General features: G+C 43.4%; 1 protein-coding gene and 2 non-coding genes across 3 annotated transcripts in view; 2 read left to right on the top strand and 1 right to left on the bottom strand.

The window, feature by feature from the left end:
- Pitpnc1 (phosphatidylinositol transfer protein cytoplasmic 1) overlaps positions 1–15,237 on the bottom strand; it is a 253,057-nt gene that overhangs the window by 216,180 nt on the left and 21,640 nt on the right. The window lies entirely within an intron of this gene.
- Positions 4,449–4,529, top strand: Trnaa-agc (transfer RNA alanine (anticodon AGC)). Its single transcript has one exon. It is a non-coding gene; the product is annotated as a tRNA-Ala (tRNA).
- On the top strand, positions 8,020–8,092 carry Trnaa-ugc (transfer RNA alanine (anticodon UGC)). The gene has a single exon. It is a non-coding gene; the product is annotated as a tRNA-Ala (tRNA).

The following is a 15,237-nucleotide window of genomic DNA, read 5'->3' as shown; positions in this document are numbered from 1 at the left end:
CAGCATCTACTGTGTGTCCAAACCTAACCAGGTGCTTGTGTCACCAAGACAAAGGGCTGGGTTTCCACGCCCTGTGGAGCCCTGCCATTTGGACCTGAGTTTTGTGGGGAGTGCAGTTCATTATCTAATTGGAAAAAAGTACCCAATCACTGTCCCTGTACTCTCTGCAAGGACAGGCCAGGAGAAATTTATAGGAACACAGCGGGTGGACTTCTGGCAGCATTACGATAAAATTAAACATTGGTGGCCTCATGTTTCCTCTCCTTTTTCGGTACTTTCAACTGTGAACACAAGAGAATAGGAGCAGTGAAGCTGCCCACAGGCCTGCTCTCAGCTGCTGGGGCGGGCGGTTTTGATTCTGGACTGCATCTCCCATTCTTCTAACTGGCTGGAGGAATATCTGAAAGGAGGAAGGAACCATCATTTCTGTGCCCAGAAAAAAAAAAAAAAAAAAAATCAATGGCACAAAGTCCGCATTCTAAAACCCACACCTTCTAGGCGTCAAGCCCCTTGCTCAGGAAACGCGTCCTCTTTACAGAAATTTTAACAAAGATCTTAATCTGGTTTCTTAGTCCAGAGGAGCTTAGAAGGCACACAGCAGAGGGGTGGTGACCCTGTCTACACTCAGCACGTGGCCAGTCACAATTACCATGGCTGAGGCTCTGTAAGAGTGACCCAGAGGCCAGGTTCAGCCCCTCTCAGGCCCATTCATTCATTCATGAGGGGCCTCCCCTGGACTCCTAGTGCTTCTTTGAGTTCTTGGTATGATCGGCTTTCAGGGCTAAAAGGAGGTCGACAGAGTGGCCATGGGTCCTGATCAGACCATCTCCTGTGTCTCCCACCCCAATACAAATCTTCCTAAGAGACTAGTGACCTGTCAGTCATTATGTCAGTTTCCTGGGGGCAAAGTAACCAAGTGCCACAAGCTGGTTACCAAGCAACAAAAATGTATTCCCCTAGTTCTGGGGTAGGCCTAAGTATAAAAGCAAGGTGTCAGCAGGGTCCAACTCCCTCCAGAGGTTCTAGGGAAGGAGACTTCCTTGCCACTTCCAGCTTTTGGTGGTCCCAGACACTTCTTGGCTTGCAGCTGCATCACTCCAGCCTCCGCTGTGTCCTCACATGCCTCCTCTCCATGTCTCTGTGCCTTCTCCTCGTGAGGACACCAATCACTAGAAATAGGCCCCACCCTGAATCCAGGATGATCTCATCTTGAGGTGCTTACTACATCTACAAAGACCTTATTTCCAAATTGGTTCTAGGTGGACATGAATTGAGGGGACACTAATCAACCTGTGACAGAAGGTCATCATTAAAAACTGAACCCACCTTCCCAGCAAAGGCCATCAGGATGTATCCCCACAATTCCAGGGCTCCCAGGCCCTCCCTGGTTTCCTGGTCTCTTACCCCTGCTTTCAAACCTTGCAAAGCTCACCACACAGCAAACACTCCCACATCAGCGTACCTCCCTCCTGGGCTGATAACTCTCTGCAGCTCCATCGCAAGAGGGACAGATTCCAAACTCCCCGCCAGTCCCAAGGCTCTGTCTGCACAGCCTGCCCAGGGGGTCCCCTCCCTTGCCTCCCGCCTTCTGCTCTCCTCCTGCTTTACCTTACTCGAACACACCAAGGTCACTCCAGCATTGGCTGATTCCTCTCTGGTGCACTGTCCCCCAGGTTGTCACTTGAGTCTAATCATTATTCAAACGTGAAATCCTTGCCAAAGCCTCCTCGGAGCACCTTCCACGCATATGCACACATCTTAGGTCAGTGATCATGTTACCCCAATTTATTTTTTTCTTTTTAGCCCTTACCACTATCTGAAGTTGAATTATTTATATCTGTGTTCAGCAGCTTATAGTCTGTCTCCACTGGCAGAATGGCAGCCCCAAAAGGGCAAGAATTTGTCTGTGTTCTTAGTGGCTGCAACCCCTGCATGCCAGGGCCTGGAAGTAAATGTTTGTTGAGTGAATTTCGTAGCCCTGGGACTACAAAACTGCAGACTTCCTGGAGGACTGGGCGGTTCAGTGAGGGAAATTAACATATCAAACCAGCAACACTTCGGGGCCAGAGACTGCTGGGTGGCTTTTCTCTTCACAAGATTCTTAAGTTAGGTACTATTATAAATTACATTTTACACATGAGTTACTGAGGGTGCCCAACTTGCCCAAAGGGAGCCAGGGTCAAACCAAGGCAGTCTGACTCTAGAGCCTGAGCTCAGGGCTTCTAACCCTTGGCCAGCCTCCCTATGGACTCCAGGGTGGACTAGGGGGCTCAATAAAGACTGCCTGTAACAGGCCTCTGGGAAACTGCCTGCAGGGGGGGAAAGACGCTTCCCTTTGCAGCGGGGTTCCCAGGCAGAAGAGGCACCTGCAAATGGTCAGGCTTTACCAGATCGAAAGAGGCAGGTGTCACTCAGGGACGGCAGAGTGGTCTCTGGAAATGCTCTGTGGGCATAGGATGCAGAGCCCTCTCTGCAGAGTTATCAGCTGACTGATCACCTTCCCATCCAGCCTGGACTTCTGCTTGTGCCAATACCAGCAACTCTTGGCTGTACCCTCTGCAAAAGGCGGGGTGCTCCCATCGCCCAGGAAGGCCCATATGCACCTGCCCATAAGCAGGTATGGGCTTGTGCCTGGTCCATGCTTACTCCCACAGCCTGCGGCTAAGGCCTCTGCTATCTCTACTCCCCATTTGTAGCTCCACCTCCTTCCGGCTCCCGCTTCCCTTGATCTGGCTCAGCCAAGTCCCTATCTGAGGCTGATGGCAAGGAGGAGACAGGGAAACTACTTTAAAAAAAAAAAAGACAGAAAAGGAAGAACCATTTAGAGCAGGAGCAAATGGCTTTTTTGGCCAAATGTCTACAAGTGCAGCTGCTGCTGTTCAGTCAGGACTCAGCTTGAATGTGGGTGCTTCAAAGACCTTGCCCATCACTTGCCCAACTCTACTCTCAGGTCCTTCTTCCCGCCTTAACTTATTGGTTTTCTACATTCATAGGTCATGTCAGGATTCCCCAACACCCTCCAGAATATAAGCACCATGAGGGCATGGAGATTTTTAGAGTCACTGCTGTGTCTGTGTCCAGACAACTATCTGGCACATAATAATCACTCAATAAATAGAGGTAGGCTGAATGAGTAAAACAGCTTTCAGTACAACCTGAAATCCATACAAAAGAGCCCCTGACACTTACAAAGATCTCTGAAGAAGCCAAAATAGGGAAGGTTGTTTTGTTTCTTGTGGGTTTTTTGTTTTTAAGAATTAAATGAAATCATGTTCTGCAAGCTTGTAACGAAGTTTCTAGAACATGGCAAGCCCACAAAAATGTTAGCTATTATTATAGAAAACATCTAGAGATTTGTTCTCTTCAGGAACACCCAGCTCAGTTTCCCAAGAGCTGCAGAGGACTGTGTTCTTTTGGGGGAGAATCCACCTGGTAAATAGGAGGTGGGGTGGGTGTGGTCAGAGAGAGCAGAAGCTGATGGAGTCCGCAGGAGCTAAAGAGACTTTAAAGTGCTGCAGAAATACAGTTACAGCTATCTGTCAAGAAAGTCATGGCTCAAGACAAAGGAAGGAAAAGTTTTTCAGAGTGATTCATCTTGCAGAATGACAAATCTTCCTTGGAGATATCCAATGTGTGGAGACGTGTGAATCAGGCATTTCTTCACGTTTATGATTCTAAGTTGTGGTCGGGAAGAAGTCTATGTTAGCATTCGAGGTGACAGAAGACTGGGGGCTGGAGGTGTGGCTCAGTGGTACAGTGCCTGGCTAGGTTCCCCACCCAGTTTTACAGATTACCATGACACCAAATAGAAGCACAAGAGATCTATTTTAAGCATATCCTTTTCTTATTCTTAGTATTCTGCTCAGTGTCCAAGTCTTTATTAATAACTCTAGCCAAAACCACAACTTAGAAACGGCAAGCTCACGGTGCAAACTCATTGTACTATCAAGGAATATTTTCAGTTTAACTGTACCCTAGAGCCAAACTGCCAGACAAGCCAGGTCCCTGTCCTGAACAGGGCTGGGGCTGCACAGAGGCCAAAGGACATTAAAAGATGGGAGGAATTAAAGCTTGAGGTAAGACCAAGGATATGTTTATATGAAAATACCCCTGATTCACAAAATTCATAGATTCAACAAATTGATAACAAATGAATATAAGAATAATGATGCTAGAAATGATTACTTAGGAAGGTTTAAAATATCCTTACTTTACAATATAAAAAGTGAATGGACTTATATCAATCCCCAAAGGGTTTTTTTTTTTTAATTGACCCATAAAATATTAGACTGGCAACCATTACACTAAAATGAGTCATTTTTGTCCAGGCATGCGGGCACACACCTGTAATTCCTGCTACTCAAGAGGCAGGGGCAGGAGGATGGCAAGTTCAAGTTCAGTCTTAGCTACTTAGTGAGACCTTGTCTCAAAATAAAATAAAAAGGGCTGGGGATGTGGCTCAGTGGTAGAGCGTTTGCCTAGCATGCTCGAGGCCCTGGGTTCAAGCCCCAGCATGGTAGTCTTTTTCAACTCTCCCAGCAGCAGTTCATGAAGTCATTTCAGTTGATTAATACATGAATTCTGTCCTTCCTGCCTTTCTTTCTTTTTAATAAAACAGGATTTAAAAAATAAGAAACATCTAGGACAAGTACAAAAAGGTTAACTGATATTTCACGAAACTCTTGTCTTAATTTTATAAATACACAAATGCACGTGTGTTCTGGGTCAGAAATTTAAAATATATTTACTTTGGTTACAGTCAAAAAACTTTGAGGGCTGGGTTTGTGGCTCAGTGGTAGAGCACTCAGCCCCACATTAAAAAAAAATGAACAAAATTAAGTTGTTGTGTCTATCTACAACTAAAAATATATTTTTTTAAAAAGTTTAAATCTTTTATATTTTGGGGGTGGGTGGGTACAGGGATTGAACTCAGGGACACTCAACCACTGAGGCACATCCCCAGCCCTATTTTGTATTTTACTTAGAGACAGGGTCTCACTGAGTTGCTTAGTGCCCCACAGTTGATGAGGCTGGCTTTGAACTCTAGATCCTCCTGTCTCAGCCTCCCGAGCTGCTGGGATTACAGGCATGTGCCACTGTGCCCGGCTGTTTTCTTAAAGTAATGTATATTCATTATTAAACTTATTTATTTCCAGTGCTGGGGACCAACCTCAGGACTTCTAGGGTGCATGCTAGGCAAGTGCTCCACCAGTAAGCTACACCTCCAGCCAGGAAGAAAATTCAAAAGCATCTATAATCCCATCTCTCACAGATAACTACGATTAATATCTGTAAATCCTAGGCGCAGTATGTTTTCATACCACACAGACACTGGCTGCAAGCACTAAATATTCCTAAATCCTTAAAGGAGCGTCACAGTTTAAATATTAGACTGATCCTCAATGACAGTGTGCCACAAATGGGGGGAAATGCGCATGCCAAGATGAACTAATGGCATTTCTGATGCATACGCATCTACCGACCTCTCTGATTACAGCCATTGATGGGTAAAACTGGTTTCTATCCATCCACCTTGTCAGAGAAAGGAAGGAATCAATCTTTCATCTTCAAGGTAAGCATTTGATTTCACCATTAACATTTTCAACAAAGACTCAATCAAATCAGATTATACATTTGCCTGGAATTTTGCTTCTAAGTGTTAAATATGATTTATTTTTAGCTGTGGGAGTGATGGAATTTGCGTTAACAGGCCCTGGTGAGAATAATCAGTTCACAGCCAAGTTCGAGGTGCAGCCAATATTCGTGTGTAATGAAAGATGACTTTGAAAAGAGACAAATCCAGATCCCACTCTCCTGAAGAGGAGGATTTAGTAGTGAGAAAGTGCCCAATGTATCCAAGGAATAAAGTAGCCAGAGCCTGGCAATGCCCAGAGCCCTGGGAGTAGCCTGGGCTCATCCCAGGCAACCCGACTCTTCCCAGGTGAATCACGGAACCTCAATCACGATTAGTAGAGGACACTCCCGAGCCATTAAGGACTCATAGGGGGACCTCATAGCTTCCATTTGCTACAAAGGAGATGGATGTGCACACCTGGTACTGGAACTCACCGCATGTAAAGAGAAACTTCAAAGATGAATAGAAATTCAGTCATCAATCAATAAATTTGTTTTTATCTCAAACATGGATACCTTTACTGAGCCTTTAAGAGGAACTCATTTTTCAGGAATTAAATGTGCGACATTTATCTACAAATAAAATAAGTTTTAGGAAAATGTTATAATATGTAAATATGGAATCTTATTTTTTTCTGAAATATATATCATTTATAGTCAAATGAATTTCTTATTCCAAATGATGGTTTTCATACTCAAAAAGATCTAAGAAGTTTATGATGGTCTATGCAGGGGTCAGCAAACCAGGGACTGTAGGCTGGTGGCCTATTAAGTTTTTTCATTAATGCAGTCACATTCAATCCTCTATCATATTCTCTGAAGTTGCTTTTAAACAACTATTCACTGGCATTCAGCAGGGCCAAGTGATTGCAGTATGACTGGCAAAGTCAAATGCATTTACTCCTTGACACTTTGAGAAAATGTTTGCATGCACAAGGCCCTGGGGCCCATCCCTAGTACTGCAGAAGTAAAGAAGGAGAGAATTGAAGGGAAGGGAAGGAAAAGTTTGCTACCAGCAGCCTCCAACAAGATTTGGGGGTAGGGGGTAGGCAATGGGCCCCCTGAACCAGTGGCACACCTCAAATCAGCTGTGACCATTTCTGAGGGCCCCTTGTACCTGTACCGTGGACCAGATATTCTCTTTTCTCTAGAAAGTTTACTTTTCAAGGGGCACATGAAGAATTGTAAAATGTAGCAGGAATGCCAATAGGTTTAGGATTGGTGTTAAACCAATTTTAGAGAAGCCTAACTTTCATGGCTGCAAGGAATCCACTCAGAACCTCATCTATGAAATGGATCCAGATGTTTCTGCACTGAATCAAATTGAGGATGAAGAGGCTGCAGAAGGAGCTCCAAGTGCCTGAGCATGAGCCATGGGCCACATTTTCCTGACTGGAGGGCAGAAATCTGGAATTCGCTTTGCAAAGAGCCACAGAAACACTCTTCTTAAGCACTTTCTCTGTGTGTTCCTCTTGAACAGAAACCCACACACTCACCTGGCCACCCACCCTCACTCAAATGCCAACAGACCTTGTAAGTTGTAAATAATAGTAACAGATGTTGTGAAACCCAAGTCCTTATCTTTGGAAAAGAAAGCTCTACTTGCAGGGTGAAGTCACAAGACACTTGAAGCAAATATCACCTCCCCAGGGGCCAGGATCCACCACCTTGGGCCCTCATTCTGCAAGTTTGCATCCGCAGATTTAACCAGTCATGGGTGGAAAATATTCTTGTTAAAAAATGTCTGTCCTGAACATTTTTCCTTGTCATTATCCCTAAATGATACAGTATAAAAACTATTTACATAGCATTTACATTGCATTAGGTATTATAAATCACCTACTAATGATTTAAAGTATGTGGGAAAGCCAGGCGTGGTGAGGCACGCTTGTAACCCCAGCTACTCTGGAGGTGAGGCAAGGTGGTCTGCAGCCAGCACAGCAACTTAGTGAGATGCTGTCTCAAAATTGAAAATAAAAAGGGGCTAGGGAGGGGCTAGGGCTGGGGCTGAACAGTATAGCGCTCACTTAGCATTTGTGAGGCCCTGGGTTCAATCCTTAGCACCACAGAAAAATAAATAAATAAATAAAGATATTGTGTCCAACTACAACTAAAAAAAAAAATTTTAAAGGGAGGGGGGCTGGAGATGTAGCTGAGTGGTAAATATCCCTGAGTTCTATCCCCAGTACCATTAAAAAAAAAAAAAAATACTTGGATGTGCTTGAGTTCTATACAAACACTATGGCATTTTTTATGAGGACTTGAGCATCCTCTGGATTTGATATCCTTGGGATCCTAAAACCAATTTCCCTCATGTTTCAGGGTACAGCCCTATTTCTCCAACATGTGATTCTTATAGACATAAAAAAAAAATAATCAGAGGGCTGGGGTTGTAGCTCAGTGGTAGAGCACTTGCCTTGCATGCATGAGGCCCTGGGTTCGATCCCCAGCACCACATAAAAATAAACAAATAAAAATAAAGACTTGGAAAAAAAAAAAAGAAAGAAAGAAAAATCAGAGAAAAGACTTCATTCAATTTAGATTGAAAGATTTGAAAAATCAAACCCCAATCTCAATGCCATCCTGACAATATTTCTATTAAATAAAATCCTCTGTTTTGTTGGGGGCTTTTAAAATCAATCGGCCACAAAAAGCTCTGAGCAAGTTAATAACACAGACAGGCTGACTCGGCTCCGCAGCACACGTTCCTCCGCAAAGATCAATGGACTTCGTTCAACTCGGCAAAACACTGAGCAGCTTGGCAATAATATAATTAAAACACAGCTCTTCCTCACCCGATTCTTTCTGATATTAGAAAAAAATAAAGCTAGGCCAGGCATGGTGGCACACCACACCTGGTGGCACACTCCCAGCAGCTCAGGAGGCTGAGGCACGAGGATCGAAAGTTCAAAGCCAGCCTCAGCAAAAGCGAGGCACTAAGCAACTCAGTGAGACCCTGTCTCTAAATAAAGCAATAGGGCTGGGGATGTGGCTCATCAGTCACACATCTGCAACCTTTTTTCTTTTTCTTTCTTTCTTTCTTTAGTTTGACCAAGCTACAGCTGAGAGAGTGGAGTGACTTGTCTGAGGTTAATACCCAATAAATGGCAAAACTGGAATTCAAACTCAGTTTCTAAATCCCTGCTTCGGCCCCACCCCCCTGCTTCTTCCCAGGCTCTCTGCGCAGGTGAGCAGGCCTCCCCTCTCCCTGGGACAGGCCCCGGATGTGCTGCTTTGTTTTCTTCTCTGCGCCTGTGCTGGCACACCTTTCTTCAGTTAATGTGGTTTGTGTCTTCTCAGTGACAGTCACAACCGAGTCATACTTCCTGAGAGTTCCACTGGCTCACCCTGCCTGGATTCTACGCCTTCTCAGGTTCTTGGCTTCATCTGTCACACTGAGTCTTTGCTTCAACTTGAGGTCATTTCCTGTTGGCCTCATGTATCACCGACATGTGGAATTAGCTTCTCAATATTATTTCTAGAAGGTCTCTAATTGCCTTGGCCCTGTTAGACTGTGAGCGCCAGGCAGGGAAGGATCTGCTGGCTCATGCAACACTGTCTTCCCAGAAGTCGATAAATAATTACTAGATGAATGGACGCTGCATCTTTGCCACAGTTCAAGGAGGCAAAGACACTAAGGCATGGGAAAATGAAGGTAACTTTCCTGACACTGTTGAAGAGCAACTGAGCAGCCATGATCTGAATGGAGGTGCCCATCTGGAATAGCAACCTGACTTTTCCCAGCACCACATGGTAAAAAGTGATTTGGAACAACAAAGGTGGGTTCCAAAAGTTACTGTTCTCTGTTCCCACGTCTTTGGCATGGAGGGGAAGCTGTCTGAGTGGAGGGATCCAAACAGGTGGAAGACAAACAGAGCCTTCCATTCCTGCCAAGTTCTCACCAGCACCAGGAGGAAGGAAGCCTTTACCCAGCCTACCTGGAAGGGAGAAAGGCTAGAGGGGTGCGCAGAGGTCTCCTGAAGTGTCACCTTCCTCTCTGTACCCAGAAGGACTCTCCAGAGCTCCAAAAGGGACAAGCCCAGTATATTCTAGTTAACATCATGGATAATGCATTATTCATGGCTGGTGCAATTCTTAGTGGCTTCTTAATCAATTAGGCACCCACATTAGGCATTTCTGATTTTCCTTCCACCACATAGTGACTATATAAGTAGAGAGTTATTGATTGGACCAGAGGAAATACTGGAAAATAACTCTGAGTGCCAAGACACTAAGTGCTTCTACGAGGAGAAAACATTAAAAGTAAGGAAATAAAAAAACACAAGTAGAAAAATCAAAGTGACTAATTTCTATGCACCCCCGAGAATTTAGTCACATGTTGAGACTTTTTCACTTCTGGCCTGATGTGTGATTTAGTAATTCCTGAGAATGGTCCACAGAAGGTTTTCAAATCATATCTTAAAAAAAGACTTCCTAATCATTGATCAATAAAATATATTCCCTTCCATGGAATGCCTTTTTTTTAGCTCTGATCTGAAATGCATTGCTATTTCTGCTACCTCTAAGGGATCAAAGACAGACTCAGGTCAGGCCCAGAGAGCTCAGGCAAAATGAGGACATGATTTGTCTCTGATAACTCCATGCTTCATGGATAGCCAGATGTGGGTGGTTCTGGAGCAAAAGACTGTTTGTTTTAATGAGTCGATGTATCCTCTCATTCGGGGAAAAGAGGGTCTTCCCTTTCTTAGAAATTTCCTGACCACCACATTGAAGGTCAGAACTAGAAACTGAACAAAAGATTGACTGGATCTGAAGCACAGCACTGAAGCCAAGACAGAGAGGGAGCCAGGCGTCAGGCACAGCAACTCGAGATGATAGCTGCTGGCTATAAATCTGTCTTTGTACAAGATGCACCATGTTGGTGCTCCACCCCAGAAACAGGAAACGTCTAGATTCTGTGCTAGTGAGACGGAACCCATGAACCATCTAGAGCTTCCACTCTTCCACCCTGTGCACCTTTCTCCTGTCCTTTCCAACCTCCTACCACCATCTTTTCAGCCTTTCTTCTTCTCCCCATAAGCGTGCTTTCTTACAGTGGGAGCCACAGTCTGAGTATCACTGAATGACCAAATGTTAACCTGGACCAAGAGGCTGCTGTCCTCTGTCCGTTACCTGGTAAGCTTGCATAAAATAGCTAATTACCTAAACTGAAATACTAACCCTGTGCAGCACAAATTTCTCACAGGATTGGAACACTTCTGGACACAACCCAAGGCGACCCCAGCACCTATTCTCTCCGGTAAGGGCACTCGTTTTCCTCATGGCTGTGTTAGGAAAGAGTCCTATGTTGACACCTTCCCCAGTTGCTGATTTCTTCCTTTTTTGCTTTCTTCCCTCCAGCAAGATTCCAAAAACATGCAGAAATCTGCCTACCTGCCCAAATTTTAAAAAAAAAAATTAAAAAAAGCAATTCTCTTGTGATAGGAACTTTTTGCATGAAATTCCATTTTCCTGCAGTGTAAGTTTTAGGTCACTTCTTAGTAAGCAAAGTTAGAATATGCTGCTTAAATTAAATGTCTTCTCCCATGACAGACAGAGCAATGCTGTCGTAAACAGACCAACTGAACAAGTGAGAAATTCTGCCTTCAGTACAAAGCGTGCTGGAGCCAGGCAGTGGCACACACCTGTAATCCCAGCTACCCCGGAGGCTTAGGCAGGAGGAGAAACGTGCAGGGCCAGGCTGGGCACTTAGTCAGACCCCACTCAGTGGATCGTACTTGTGCAAAGGCCCAAGGTTTGATCCCTAGCAAGAGAGACAGAGAGAGCGAGAGAGAGAGGGAGGAGAGAGATTTAGAATTTAGATCTTTAAACACTTAGGTTTGTAGGACAATGAGCTTTAGGAGACTCGAGGCTGGCAAACAAGTTGTGTAGATCAAATCAGCTCTGTCTCTGCTTTCCTTGCTGACATCACACTGGGCTCTAGAACCAGGAGTGCACTGGAGGCCGTGACAATTTCCTTTTAAGGACATAGATCACTGATGGAAGTTGTTCTTGAACGGTGATGTAGGTGTCGAGCTGAGAAGAGGACGACGGTGCAGCAAAAATTAAACTTCTCAGACACGATGGGACTAAGCCAAGTGCATCTGCATCCTGGGAACCAGGACAAGAGGATGGGCAGACAGAGGAGCCTCGGGGGAAACACAAGGCACAGGCCCCAGCCCCTCATGACCACCTTGTTTTTCTTAAGTTTATGTATACTTAGCTAAACATACAGGATCATCATCCAATCTCATAGAGGTGACATTTTGCAAAGTTCATTGTAAATAAAACAACGGAATAAATGCTGCTGTTTTCTGTTGCTGTAACAAAGTACCTGAGGCTGGGAACTATATAAAGAATGAAAGTTGATTTGGCTGATGATTCTAGAGGCTGGGAAATCCAAGAGCATGGTGTTGGCATCTGCAGAGTGCCTTCGTGCTGCATCATGATATGGCGGAGGGCATCACACGTGGGACAAAGCAAGAATACCAGTTCAGATTCCTCTTCCTCTTCTTATAAAGCCACTAATGCCATCAAGAGGGACTCACTTCGATTCTGCAATTATTTTTCAACATATGAGCACTAAAGAATAAAGAATGGCAATATACTTTCAGGCATATAATAAATACAAAGCTTATTCAAATTTGGCTTTAAGAAATCATGCTTGCCTGAATAATAACGTTTGCATCCCAAAAGACAAGACTATTGCATATTTGAGGCATCTAAGTTGGGACTTTATCCCTCTTGAACAAAGTTCTCTGCAAATCATCAGGAAGAAAGAAGAGTACAACATGATCTTTGAAAAACTTTATAAAGCATCAGACAGAATAAAGTTTGAATGAGTTTCTGGGTTCAACAGATGTAACACTGTAGATCTCATTTATTAAGGGCGTCGCGGAGCCATTATATAACCATGTCCGTGTAATTGTAATAGCCAACATTTCATTAGCTCTGATTTTTGAGAGAGCTAAGGCAATAAAATGAAGAGATATTAAAAGTTAACTACATAGTACATTTGGGGAACTGCAATTAGTTTGATTTGGCCAAAGCACAAGATACAACGAAAAGCAGAGTATAATGCTAGGCAAAGTCAGCCTAGAAGGACTTCATTTAATTTTTTAATTTTTTTGCAGTACTGGAAATTGAACCCAGGACCTCATGCATGCCAGGCAACCGGGAGGACTTTAAATGTCACACAAGGGGACTTAGAGTCATATTGTAAAAGAGGCTGTGCTGACCCCAGGGGATTTGGAAAATGTGACAGCATGGATCTTATTATTAGGAAATTTCTAATCTAATAGGAGTGACCCCCAGAGAGGCACATGAACACAAAAAGGCGGGAGAGAAATGAAATAAAGTGTGGTTGGGGGAGGTGAGAACATCACTAAGTAACTAACGGGCAGGTAGCATATATAACATGGACACACCAAGCAAAGGGATGATTCACATCTGAAGAGGAAGGGAATGGGACAGCATGAGACATTATCACACTACTCAGAACAGTCTACAGTTTAAAACTTATGAACTGTGCATTTCTGGAACTTTCTATTTATTATTTTCAGACTGCAGTTGATTGTAGTTAACTGAAACCTCTGAAAGCAAAACTGTGAATAAGGGGAGACTCCTATATTTGCAAAAAACCTCCATGATCTCAACCTGTCAAAGATCTATTTAAGGCATACACTAATATTTTATTTTATTATTTATTTATTGTACTGGGAATTAAATCCAGGGATGCTTTACCACTGAGCTACATCCCCAGACTTTTTGACTGATTGATTGATTGATTGAGACAGGGTCTTGCTAAGTTGTTTCAGGCCTTACCAAGTTGCTGAGGCTGGCCTCAAACTTGAGATCCTTCTGCCTCAGCCTCCCAAACTGTTGGGATTACAGGCATGCACTACCAAGCCAGGCTCACACGCTTTAATATTTTAAAATTTAAAGAGATATTAATGAGATACTATGTTCTTTAGCTATTGGCCTTTTGCTTGTTTAACATAATTCTTACTAATAAGCTATCAGAAGCCTAACAGGCAAATTATTTGCAAATACCACTTCTTTCTTCTTAGTAATGACTTTTTTTCAGAGACACAAAACAAACAGAATGCTTAAAACTTAAGTTTTCCCAAATGTAATTTAACACATTGCCGATAGCAGCATAAATATTGCAAACGCTTCAGAAAGCGTGTGTGTACTCTACACTCTTCAGCAAACTCTAGAGAGCATCTCACGTCCGAGTAGTAAAAGACGTTCAGTAGGCTCACAGCAACAGGGTTCATGATAGCAACCCCTGGGAACAACCCAATGTACACGGAACAAAGAACTGATAAGTACATTATGGTACTTTCATATAAAGGATGAAACATAATAATAAAAAAGGAATGATTTGTGGTTCTATGCATCAACCTTAGATCAAAATGTGAGTGAAAAAGAGCAAGCTTTTCACTTGGGGGCGAATGGTGCTTGGAGGCCTGAGCTGTAGCTCAGTGGTAAGTGCTGGCCTTGCAGGTGGTACTTGGACAAACGGACATCCACCTGCAGAAGAGTGGATCTGGCCACAACCCCATGCTGCCCACAAAAATTAACTCACAAGAGGTCAAAGACCAACATGCAACAGCTAAAGCTACAAAACTCTTAGAAGAAAACATAGGTATAAATCTTTGTGACCTTGAACTACCCAAGGTTTCTTAGATGTCAAACCCAAAGCACAAGGAAGCAAAGCCAAAATAGATACAATGTACTTCATCAAAATTTAAAACTTGTGCTTCAAAGACCACTAAGAAGAAAATGAAAAGACAACACACAGAATGGGGGAGAATATTTGAAAATGGCATGTCTGACGAGGGCCTCGCATCCAGAAGACATCAAGAACTCGCACAGCTCAACAATAAAACACAGGCAACTGGACAAGGGATTTGAGTAGAAATTTCTTCAAAGAAAATACACAAATGGAGAAGAGGACATGGAAAATGTGCCCAACATTATGAGCCCTTAGGGAACTATAGGTCATAACCACTTCACTTCCTCTAGGATGGCTAGGATTAGAAAGAAGGTAACAAGTGTTGGCAAACAGGAATCCTCCGACACTATCCGTGGGAAAGTAAAACAGTGCAGTCAGCGAGGAAGAGTCTGGCACTCCCTCAACAAATTAGACCTTGAATTTTTACTGACCCAACAATTTTACCCCTTGGTATGCATCCAAAAGAATCAAAAACAAGTTTAAATAAACGCTCTTAAATGAATGTTATAGCACCACTATTCACACTATCCAAAAAGTGGAAACCACCCAAAGATCCATCAAATGATAAATAGATAAACAAAATATTATACATGGGTATGATGAAATACTGTGCAACCATGAAAAGGAATGAAGCAGTGCTTCATGCTCCAACATGGATCTGGAAGACATTATGCTGAGCCAAGAAGTCTAACAGGAAAGGTCACATATTACATGATCTCCTTATATGAAATGTCCAACATAGGCTAATCCATAGAGATAGAAAGTAGATTAGCAGTTGACAGGGTTGGAGAAAGGAGGGAGTGGGGAGTGACTACCAGTGGGTACAGCATTTCTTTTAAAGGTGATGAAAATGTTCTATAATT

Source organism: Marmota monax, unplaced genomic scaffold (genome assembly GCF_021218885.2).
Source record: "Marmota monax isolate L192 unplaced genomic scaffold, Marmota_monax_Labrador192_F-V1.1 WCK01_AAM20220418_F8-fsc00285, whole genome shotgun sequence".
Lineage (NCBI taxonomy): Eukaryota > Metazoa > Chordata > Mammalia > Rodentia > Sciuridae > Marmota > Marmota monax.
The sequence above is the reverse complement of the archived record's forward strand: the minus strand, read 5'-3'. Positions and strand labels throughout refer to the sequence as shown.